We start from the raw sequence: 13,234 nt of genomic DNA, 5'->3' as shown, positions 1-13,234 counted from the left end.
AGCTGTGCTGGAAGATCCCATCTGTCCCAGTGACCCAATAAAGTCCTGGTAGGTCGTCACAGGTATCTGGAGCCATAGGAGGATCCAGGGGAGGATCCACACAGCAAACTTATACTCACCTGGTTCCCGTCCACCTTACGGACGCCTTCATAGACTGAACCGCAGCCTCCCTTTCCCAGCAGCTCTCCGACGGTGTATCGGCTCTCAAAGCTGTCCGGGTTTGTGTCAGTCATCTTCTCCTCTTCACGTTCTCCATCGGCGGTTTCTCCTTTAGTGGGTTCTCCTTCAGTGGTTTCTCCTTTAGCAGTTTCTCCTTCACCGGGTTCTCTTTCAGTGGGTTCTCCTTCAGCAGGTTCTCCTTTATTAGTTTTTCCTTTACCGGGGTCTCCTTTAGTGGGTTCTCCTTCAGCAGGTTCTTCTTCAGCATCTTTAACACAAGTATCACTAATGATGCTTCATGTGTCATGTGGACCAAAAATAAGGGTCCAAATAAAGGTGCAGCGTACTCACCCTTGTTCTCGGGAGCATCACAGATGACTTCTCCAGAACTGATCCCACCTACGAAGCCCAAGAGTTAAATATATAGTCACTAGAGTTTAATAGTGTGGGACTCAAATGTGGTGGTGTTAAAGTTACCTGGAGCTTCAGAAGACGCCTGCGGTTCCTGTGAGTCTTCCAACTGAATCTCCCCGTCCGACAATGTCTCACTGGAGTCTGATTTCGAATCGTCCTTGTACCCCTTCTGATTCAGACGCATTAAACTGGTGTTACAGAGCCGAGAACCGAACCCCTCCCCTCCCGGAGTATAGTGGTGATGATAATTCACCTCGCTCTCGACTGTTTCTTCTTCTCTCTCAGTCAGGTTCTGAATGGCGCTGATCCATGCCCGTCTACCTGCCTCACAGTCAGCCTGGAACGTACAGCTCCTGTACACACACGGTGATAGATACAGATTATATAGGATGCAGACAGACAGACAGATTGAGTAAATACATCTATCTGTCTGTCTATTGATCATCTGTCTGTCTGTCTATTGATCATCTGTCTGTCTGTCTATTGATCATCTGTCTGTCTATCTCTGATGATTATAGATCTGGACTTACCTTGTAGGCGTGACCACCCGGAAGCAGAAGCGTCGCCTGGCGTCCTCGCAGCTCTGGACCGAACAGCGCTGCAGGTCTTCAGCCAGCACCATGAAGTCACGCTGGGGGAATAGAACATAAAACCTTCTTATTCATACAGTCGATGATATAAACGCCAGTGAAATAGTTCCAGACGTAAACGCGACAAGGGCGGTTTGGGACGCAGCCCGGCACAGAAGTCGACCTCTGCTGTGATGCGCCTGAATTATGAGGAGCGTACAACTGCGGTGCATTATGGGTATTTCACAGGAGAGAGCTACTTTAGATCATGTAAAGTCATGTGACCTACCTTGAACCTCTTCTTGTAGAGAAGCTGATTGTTGTGTATGATGAACCACCGCCTGCAGAGATCAAACACATCGTATATATATATATAATATTGAGTGTATAAATATAATATTGAGTGTATATATATAATATTGAGTGTATATATATAATATTGAGTGTATATACAGTATATATATATGCTGTATATATATATATATACAGGTCCTTCTCAAAAAATTAGCATATTGTGATAAAGTTCATTATTTTCCATAATGTAATGATAAAAATTAAACTTTCATATATTTTAGATTCATTGCACACCAACTGAAATATTTCAGGTCTTTTATTGTTTTAATACTGATGATTTTGGCATACAGCTCATGAAAACCCAAAATTCCTATCTCAAAAAATTAGCATATTTCATCCGACCAATAAAAGAAAAGTGTTTTTAATACAAAAAAAGTCAACCTTCAAATAATTATGTTTAGTTATGCACTCAATACTTGGTCGGGAATCCTTTTGCAGAAATGACTGCTTCAATGCGGCGTGGCATGGAGGCAATCAGCCTGTGGCACTGCTGAGGTGTTATGGAGGCCCAGGATGCTTCGATAGCGGCCTTAAGCTCATCCAGAGTGTTGGGTCTTGTGTCTCTCAACTTTCTCTTCACAATATCCCACAGATTCTCTATGGGGTTCAGGTCAGGAGAGTTGGCAGGCCAATTGAGCACAGTAATACCATGGTCAGTAAACCATTCACCAGTGGTTTTGGCACTGTGAGCAGGTGCCAGAACGTGCTGAAAAATGAAATCTTCATCTCCATAAAGCTTTTCAGCAGATGGAAGCATGAAGTGCTCCAAAATCTCCTGATAGCTAGCTGCATTGACCCTGCCCTTGATAAAACACAGTGGACCAACACCAGCAGCTGACATGGCACCCCAGACCATCACTGACTGTGGGTACTTGACACTGGACTTCAGGCATTTTGGCATTTCCTTCTCCCCAGTCTTCCTCCAGACTCTGGCACCTTGATTTCCGAAAACAGTACTTTGGACCACTGAGCAACAGTCCAGTGCTGCTTCTCTGTAGCCCAGGTCAGGCGCTTCTGCCGCTGTTTCTGGTTCAAAAGTGGCTTGACCTGGGGAATGCGGCACCTGTAGCCCATTTCCTGCACACGCCTGTGCACGGTGGCTCTGGATGTTTCTACTCCAGACTCAGTCCACTGCTTCCGCAGGTCCCCCAAGGTCTGGAATCGGCCCTTCTCCACAATCTTCCTCAGGGTCCGGTCACCTCTTCTCGTTGTGCAGCGTTTTCTGCCACACTTTTTCCTTCCCACAGACTTCCCACTGAGGTGCCTTGATACAGCACTCTGGGAACAGCCTATTCGTTCAGAAAGTTCTTTCTGTGTCTTACCCTCTTGCTTGAGGGTGTCAATGATGGCCTTCTGGACAGCAGTCAGGTCGGCAGTCTTACCCATGATTGCAGTTTTGAGTAATGAACCAGGCTGGGAGTTTTTAAAAGCCTCAGGAATCTTTTGCAGGTGTTTAGAGTTAATTCGTTGATTCAGATGATTAGGTTAATAGCTCGTTTAGAGAACCTTTTCATGATATGCTAATTTTTTTTGAGGGTTTTCATGAGCTGTATGCCAAAATCATCAGTATTAAAACAATAAAAGACCTGAAATATTTCAGTTGGTGTGCAATGAATCTAAAATATATGAAAGTTTAATTTTTATCATTACATTATGGAAAATAATGAACTTTATCACAATATGCTAATTTTTTTAGAAGGACCTGTATATATAATTCCTAATACATACACTAAGCATCAGTGTACAGACCTGTTCCAGGTTTTAAACACACTCCTGGTCCTCTTAAACAGAAACCCCTCCATCAGGAGCGCTTCCTCTGCCGCCGCACCTCCCCCGTGGGAGGCGCCCCGCGATACAGCACACGCAGAAACCTCTGTCTCAGAGAAGCAGCCATCGTAAATGAGGAGAAAATCTAAATGCTGCTCCTGAAGAGCACAGGTCCACATTGTGATGTCACAGCGTTCCGAGGGAGCAGAGTGAATTTACCTTTACCATATATGGGCATGACTGGATTCATGTGACTGCACATATACTGACTTGATTTCCACTGTGGGACGGCTTTCGGAGGGTCCTGGGTTCGATTCCCGGGTGGAGTTTGCATGTTCTCCCCATGTCCTGGGGTAACAGGGTACACTAGGTATAAGTGTGTGTGTGTGTGTGTGTGACACACCCTGGTACTGACACACCCCCATACCATGACACACCCTGGTACTGACACACCCCCATACCATGACAGACCCTGGTACTGGTACTGACACACCCCCATACCATGACAGACCCTGGTACTGACACACCCCCATACCATGACACCCCCTGGTACTGACACACCCCCATACCATGACACACCCTGGTACTGACACACCCCCATACCATGACACACCCTGGTACTGGTACTGACACACCCCCATACCATGACACACCCTGGTACTGGTACTGACACACCCCCATACCATGACACACCCTGGTACTGGTACTGACACACCCCCATACCATGACACACCCTGGTACTGACACACCCCCATACCATGACACACCCTGGTACTGACACACCCCCATACCATGACACACCCTGGTACTGGTACTGACACACCCCCATACCATGACACACCCTGGTACTGGTACTGACACACCCCCATACCATGACACACCCTGGTACTGACACACCCCCATACCATGACACTCCCTGGTACTGACACCCCCCCATACCATGACACACCCTGGTACTGGTACTGACACACCCCCATACCATGACACACCCTGGTACTGACACACCCCCATACCATGACACACCCTGGTACTGACACACCCTGGTACTGACACACCCCCATACCATGACACACCCTGGTACTGGTACTGACACACCCCCATACCATGACACACCCTGGTACTGAAACACCCCCATACCATGACACACCCTGGTACTGACACACCCTGGTACTGACACACCCCCATACCATGACACACCCTGGTACTGGTACTGACACACCCCCATACCATGACACACCCTGGTACTGACACACCCCCATACCATGACACACCCTGGTACTGGTACTGACACACCCCCATACCATGACACACCCTGGTACTGACACCCCCCCATACCATGACACACCCTGGTACTGGTACTGACACACCCCCATACCATGACACACCCTGGTACTGACACACCCCCATACCATGACACACCCTGGTACTGACACACGCTGGTACTGACACACCCCCATACCATGACACACCCTGGTACTGGTACTGACACACCCCCATACCATGACACACCCCCATACCATGACACACCCTGGTACTGACACACCCCATACCATGACACTCCCTGGTACTGACACACCCCCATACCATGACACACCCTGGAACTGACACACCCCCATACCATGACACACCCTGGTACTGACACACCCTGGTACTGGTACTGACACACCCCCATACCATGACACACCCTGGTACTGACACGCCCCCATACCATGACACACCCTGGTATTGACACCTCATACATGTGTATGATGTGTGATTGTGTACTGATGTGTGTATTACATGTGTGTATAAGGTGTGTGTATGGTGTGTGTGTAATGTGTACTGATGTGTGTGTGTATTATGTGTGTGTATAAGGTGTGTGTGTGTGTGTGTATTTAGAAACTGAATATTGTAAATTATATTTTACTAACAGTAATTTAGAGAGAAATTTTGACTGTATTAGAGATGCTGCTACAACTCAGGTCCATCACAAATGCTCTTGGAAAAAATGATCCAAAACAAATTAAGGATTTCACTGCTCCACTTGCCAACGAATCTCAGTTCAAACACTTTGACATAAACCTCTAGACTGGTAAGTGCTTTTATGTGTTTATGTTTTATGTGTTATAGTCCCTTTGACAATATACCTGGTGTGTTCTTAAGTGGTACTCTACTATGTTTAAGAGCAGAAAAAAAACCCTAAATCATCTTTTTTTACTTTACATTTTCTGCATTTAGCAGACGCCTTTATCCCAAGCAACTTACAGTACAGTTACAGTATACAGTTTGAGCAATTCAGGGTTAAGAGTCTTGCTCAAGGGCCCAACAGTTGCAACCTGGCAGAGGTGAGGCTTGAACCGGCAACCCTCTGATTACTAGTCCAGTACCTTAACCACTAGGCTACGGCTGCCTACTTAAAACATCTTGACATCAAAACAATGCATTTGTTTATATTTCTGATAGGATCCCAGGAAAAGAACTCAGAGACTGTGCCCACCAGCCCAAATCTTCAACATGTCCAATGAGAACCTCACTCCCTTAAACATCAAAGGAGAGGAAGTGGAAAGAGTCTCCAGCTTTAAGTTTCGGGGAACCCACATCACAGAGGACCTTACCTGGACCACAAGCACCACTACTCTGGTCAAGAAAGCTCAACAGTGGCTATATTTTCTGAGAACACACCCTAGTTAGGAAAACTAACCTGAACACGGAGCTTTTGGTGACATTCTACCGCTGCTCCGTGGGGAGCATACTGACCTACTGCATTAATGCATTGTATGCCAACTGCACAGTAGCAGAAAGGAAAGGTTTATACACACTGCCCAAAATATTATTGGACGCTCCCTGCCCACACTGGAGGACACCTTCAGAACTCGCTGTCTAAACAGAGCCAGAGGGATTCTGAAAGAAGTGACTCACTCTGGACATGATCTTTTCTCTCTTCTACCGTCTGGAAGACAACACAACCCAACAAGTTAAAATAACCCATCATGTGTTCTGTCCAATATTTCCCCAGCGCTGGGTTGCCAAATTACCCAGGTTGGGTTGTTTTCAGCCCAGCATTTTTAGAGTGTATAGTTTAAGTTAAGCTCTGGGCTGCCTCAGTTACAGTGGGGCCAAAAAGTATTAAGTCAGCCACTGATTGTGCAAGTTCTCCTACTTAGAAAGATGAGAGAGGTCTGTAATTTTCATCATAGGTACATTTCAACTATGAGAGACAAAATAAGAAAAAAAAAATCCAGGAAATCACATTGTAGGATTTTTAAAGAATTTATTTGTAAATTATGGTGGAAAATAAGTATTTGGTCACCCACAAACAAGCAAGATTTCTGGCTCTCACAGGCCTGTAACTTCTTCTTTAAGAAGCTCTTCTGTCCTCCACTCATTACCTGTATTAATGGCACCTGTTTGACCTCGTTATCTGTATAAAAGACACCTGTCCACAGATAATCACATTATTTCCCAGTAATAGTTTAACCAAAAGATTTATACTGTTATTATTACTATTTACTTATTAATGTTTACTGTGTAATTAATTACCTATTAATTACACAGTATAATTCATTCATTGCTAACCATTTCTCCCCAACACTCACTCACTCACTATATTTTATATTTTAGCTTGTTTGGTACAATCTGATGAGTCACACTTGTGTCTAAGTGCTGAGAAATGAGCAAAGCAGCTCCAACACTGTGAGCATCATTTCTGTAAAATGTGAATGCGCTGGTGTGTTTTGAGATTACTCTGTGTAAGAAAACTGTTCCCACACTGTGAGCACTGATACGGTTTCACTCCAGTGTGAATGTGCTGGTGTGTGTTGAGATAACTCTGTGTATTAAAACTCTTCCCACACTGTGAGCACAGATACGGTTTCTCTCCAGTGTGAATGCGCTGGTGTTTTTTGAGATGTATCTGTTGATTAAAACTTTTTCCACACTGTGAACACTGATACGGTTTCTCTCCAGTGTGAATGCGCTGGTGTATTTTGAGATAACTCTGTTGATTAAAACTTTTTTCACACTGTGAACACTGATACGGTTTCTCTCCTCTGTGAATGCGCTGGTGTGTTTTGAGATAACTCTGTGTATTAAAACTCGTCCCACACTGTGAGCACTGATATGGTCTCTCTCCAGTGTGAAAGCGCTGGTGTTTTTTGAGATTACTCTGTATATTAAAACTCTTTCCACACTGTGAGCACTGATACGGTTTCTCTCCACTGTGAATGCGCTGGTGTATTTTAAGCTTACTCTTTGTATTAAAACTCTTTCCACACTGTGAGCACTGATACGGTTTCTCTCCTGTGTGAATGCGCTGGTGTATTTTAAACTCACTCTTTGTATTAAAACTCTTTCCACACTGTGCACACTGATATGGTTTCTCTCCAGTGTGAATGCGCTGGTGTATTTTGAGATGACACTGGAACCTGAAGCTCTTCCCACACTGTGAGCAGACGTTTCCTTCTTCCTGTGTGGGACTGAGAGGGGTGTTAATGCTGAAAGTACCAGAGGACGTTTGCTGATTACTGGAGCTTCTGGTGGGCGTCAGATCCTCATGTTCAGTCTTAATCTTCACCAGAGTCTCATATTTATCATGGTTGCAGCTCTTGATGTGATTGTGGAGCTGATTTTGGGTTGTAGAGGAATGTGGACACGAGGAGCAGCAGAAATCCTTGTTCAGTTCTGAAGCAGAAAATAATCAAATACATTTATAACATTATAAATAATCAAATACATTTATAACATTATAAAAAATAAAAAACATTTATAAAATAAATAATAATATACATTTATAACATTATCAATAATAAAATACATTTATAACATTATCAATAATAAAATACATTTATAACATACATAATAATATACATTTATAACGTTATAAATAATCAAATACATTTATAACATTATAAATAATAAAATACATTTATAACATTATGAATAATCAAATACATTAATAACATTATAAAATCAAATACATTTATAACATTATAAATAATCAAATACATTAATACCATTATAAATAATCAAATACATTTATAACATTATAAATAATCAAATACATTTATAACATTATAAATAATCAAATACATTAATACCATTATAAATAATCAAATACATTTATAACATTATAAATAATCAAATACATTTATAACATTATAAATAATCAAATACATTTATAACATTATAAATAATCAAATACATTTATAACATTATAAATAATCAAATACATTTATACCATTATAAATAATCAAATACATTAATACCATTATAAATAATCAAATACATTTATAACATTATAAATAATCAAATACATTTATAACATTATAAATAATAATATACATTTATAACATTATAAATAATCAAATACATTTATAACATTATAAATAATCAAATACATTTATAACATTATAAGTAATAATATACATTTATAACATAAATAATCAAATACATTTATGACATTATAAATAATCAAATACATTTATAACGTTATAAATAATCAAATACATTTATAACATTAAAAATAATCAAATATATTTATAACATTATAAATAATCAAATACATTTATAACATTATAAATAATCAAATACATTTATAACATTATAAATAATCAAATACATTTATAACATTATAAATAATCAAATACATTTATAACATTATAAATAATCAAATACATTTATAACATTATAAATAATCAAATACATTTATAACATTATAAATAATAATATACATTTATAACATTATAAATAATCAAATACATTTATGACATTATAAATAATCAAATACATTTATGACGTTATAAATAATCAAATACATTTATAACATTATAAATAATCAAATACATTTATAACATTATAAATAATCAAATACATTTATAACATTATAAATAATCAAATACATTTATAACATTATAAATAATAATATACATTTATAACATTATAAATAATCAAATACATTTATAACATTATAAATAATCAAATACATTTATAACGTTATAAATAATCAAATACATTTATAACATTATAAATAATCAAATACATTTATAACATTATAAATAATCAAATACATTTATAACATTATAAATAATCAAATACATTTATAACATTATAAATAATCAAATACATTTATAACATTATAAATAATCAAATACATTTATAACATTATAAATAATCAAATACATTTATAACATTATAAATAATAATATACATTTATAACATAAATAATCAAATACATTTATGACATTATAAATAATCAAATACATTTATAACGTTATAAATAATCAAATACATTTATAACATTAAAAATAATCAAATATATTTATAACATTATAAATAATCAAATACATTTATAACATTATAAATAATCAAATACATTTATAACATTATAAATAATCAAATACATTTATAACATTATAAATAATCAAATACATTTATAACATTATAAATAATCAAATACATTTATAACATTATAAATAATCAAATACATTTATAACATTATAAATAATAATATACATTTATAACATTATAAATAATCAAATACATTTATGACATTATAAATAATCAAATACATTTATGACGTTATAAATAATCAAATACATTTATAACATTATAAATAATCAAATACATTTATAACATTATAAATAATCAAATACATTTATAACATTATAAATAATCAAATACATTTATAACATTATAAATAATCGAATAAATTTATAACATTATAAATAATCGAATACATTTATAACATTATAAATAATCAAATACATGTATAACATTATAAATAATCAAATACATTTATAACATTATAAATAATCAAATACATTTATAACATTATAAATAATAATATACATTTATAACATTATAAATAATCAAATACATTTATAACATTATAAATAATAAAATACATTTATAACATTATAAATAATCAAATACATTTATAACATTATAAATAATCAAATACATTTATAACATTATAAATAATCAAATACATTTATAACATTATAAATAATCAAATACATTTATAACACTATAAATAATCAAATACATTTATAACATTATAAATAATAAAATATATTTATAACATTATAAATAATCAAATACATTTATAACATTATAAATAATAAAATACATTTAAAACATTATAAATAATCAAATACATTTATAACATTATAAATAATCAAATACATTTATAACATTATAAATAATCAAATACATTTATAACATTATAAATAATCAAATACATTTATAACATTATAAATAATAATATACATCTATAACATTATAAATAATAATATACAATTATAACATTATAAATAATCAAATACATTTATAACATTATAAATAATCAAATACATTTATAACATTATGAATAATAAATACATTTATAACATTATAAATAATCAAATACATTTATAACATTATGAATAATAAATACATTTATAACATTATAAATAATCAAATACATTTATAACATTATAATCAAATACATTTATAACATTATAAATAATCAAATACATTTATAACATTACAAATAATAAAATACATTTATAACATTATAAATAATCAAATACATTTATAACATTATAAATAATAAATACTGTTAGTAATTGTTAAACTGAGATCAGATGCTAAAGTCCTGTAACGTGATTCATCCTGCATTCATCATTTCCTGCTCACACTGATCTGCATGAGCACAATACAAGCTTTCACTGTATGATGCTTCATCCCAGGTTCCTCTGATTCTATTCAATCCAAATCTTATTTTACTCAAGATAAAAAATATCTTACTGAGTTCATCTTTATCTTCAGGTTCTTCCTTCTTCACAGGCTTCATCTGGAAACCTCCACACTGTTGTTCCTCTGGGGTGAGGTGTTCCTCAGAGGTGACGTGTTCCACAGGGATTAAAGATCCTTCACCTGAAATTCATCAACATGTGAAGAAGAAACTCAACAACTGGAGGAAACTGAAGGTTGTGGGTTTAGTTACCACAAATAAATACTACTTAGATTTAATCCAGACTGGAATGTATCAGCGCTTTTTCACAGGACAGTACAGTACAGTACAGTACAGGTTCTAATCCCACTATCCACATTTTCTTATTATTTCTAATGATTAGTGACTCCACTGTACTGTACCATACTGTCTGGTAGGAAAGTGGCATCATGCTCCACATTTACTTACAGAAGTAACTTCCATCTTCTTCCTCCTCCTTTTTTATTAGTTTCTCTTGGAATCCTTCATTTTGTAGATCTATGGGGGTGACGTGTCCCTCTTCTGCTGACTGCATTATTAAAAGATCTGACAGACAGACAGACAGATAGACAAATGTACTTTATTCCCTATTAAAGAGAAATCCAGGAAAATTCTTTCAGACTGTTTTAACTGTTTATTTTTAATGCTGTGAGGCTGTAAACAGAGTGAAAATGTTGAAACTATTGTGAGACTGAGCAGCATCAGACAGAAAAGACTTCTAATAGAACTTTTTGGGTTGGTTTCACAGACAGGGATTAAGCCTAGTCCTAGACTACACAGCATTTTGAATGGAGATTCTCTATTTAAAGCTAAATGTAGTCCTGGACTATAAGCCTTAATCCCTGTCTGGGAAACAACCCTTTGAGTTTGGTGGAAGTGGTTTTGTGGCCCAAAGTGAAATGATGAAGTCTGATGTTCTTTACATCTAGTTTCTCATCCACTCCCAATAACAGTGCTGTACTAATACTTTTAACTTTTACTATAAACCTGTAAAACAACCTGTAAACAAAGCTACAAGAACTCGCTGTTTCTATCAAACATTAAACACTGTAAACAAAGCTGAAAATGTGACGCGTTTATATCAAAATGTGAGATTTAATAATGAATAAACTCTGAATCGTTACAATCTACTGATTCATCGGTTCAATGAATCGGTTCATCAGTACTGAATCATGTGTGATGCTAACAGTTAGCGGAGCAGCTAATAGTTTGTTTAAATAAAACTGGAGTTAAAGCTCCTCAAATCCTCACAGTGATGTTTTATTATGAACTCTAGTTTTATTATTAATTAGAATGTGGTTATAATGAAATATAAGGGTTATAATTAAATACATATTTTACTTACAGATGAGGCTCTACAGTACAAACACAGCAGCTTCTTGTTCTTCTTATGATGTTTAATGGCGGTTGGCAGAACAACTTAAGACGCACCAGCGTCACCAACTGGACTGGAGTTGAACAGCAGCTTAGCAGTAAAACATCTATCAAGCCGATTCTGATGAACGACTCTTTGTAATGAACTAAAGGAACCGAGTCGCTCCTCTAGTATAAGGATAAATAATTAAGGAATAAACTTGTTTAATGATGTTAAATCTGATTGGTTCATGGCGTGTATGTTTTAAAGCAGAAACAAACACAGGCACATCTCTGTACAAGAGAGGATATTTCTGTAACTAAATAAATAAAGTAAATAAATGGAATTTGTTTGTAGATGTGATTCCAGTATACAGTATTTGTTTGGGTTTAGAATGTACCGTGAAAGTAAAGTAATGAGGAACGAGATTACATTTTCCAGGATGTAATGAGTAAAGTAATCCCATTACAATTTTAGTTAAGTAATAAGTAATGAGTAATGGATTACTTTTTTGAGTAACTACCCCAACACTGCTCAGGTAGCTTTAGAGGGGACTACAGTCAGTCCTAGACGTTCTTCCAAGCAGTTTCTCTAATGTCATGTTTTGTTTTCCAACTCACAAATTCACACCAGTAGAAGCTTAAAAATAACAATACAAACCAACTAGTCTATAAGCACAAGAGGATTCATCTTTATAGATGGTGCTGTTTATGCTTTTACACTTTAAAACATGAGGAGTTTTTTTATTACAACAAACACAACGGCAACAATTAATAATTATAAAAATAAAAATAATAATAAAAATGTCACAAATCTGTACCCAAGCAACAAGCTGTAATTTATTTCTAGCACCACTAGATGGCGACGATGTCTGTACAACATTTAGAA

The sequence above is a fragment of the Trichomycterus rosablanca genome, chromosome 14, assembly GCF_030014385.1.
Source record: "Trichomycterus rosablanca isolate fTriRos1 chromosome 14, fTriRos1.hap1, whole genome shotgun sequence".
NCBI lineage: Eukaryota > Metazoa > Chordata > Actinopteri > Siluriformes > Trichomycteridae > Trichomycterus > Trichomycterus rosablanca.
This window is presented reverse-complemented; position numbering follows the sequence as displayed.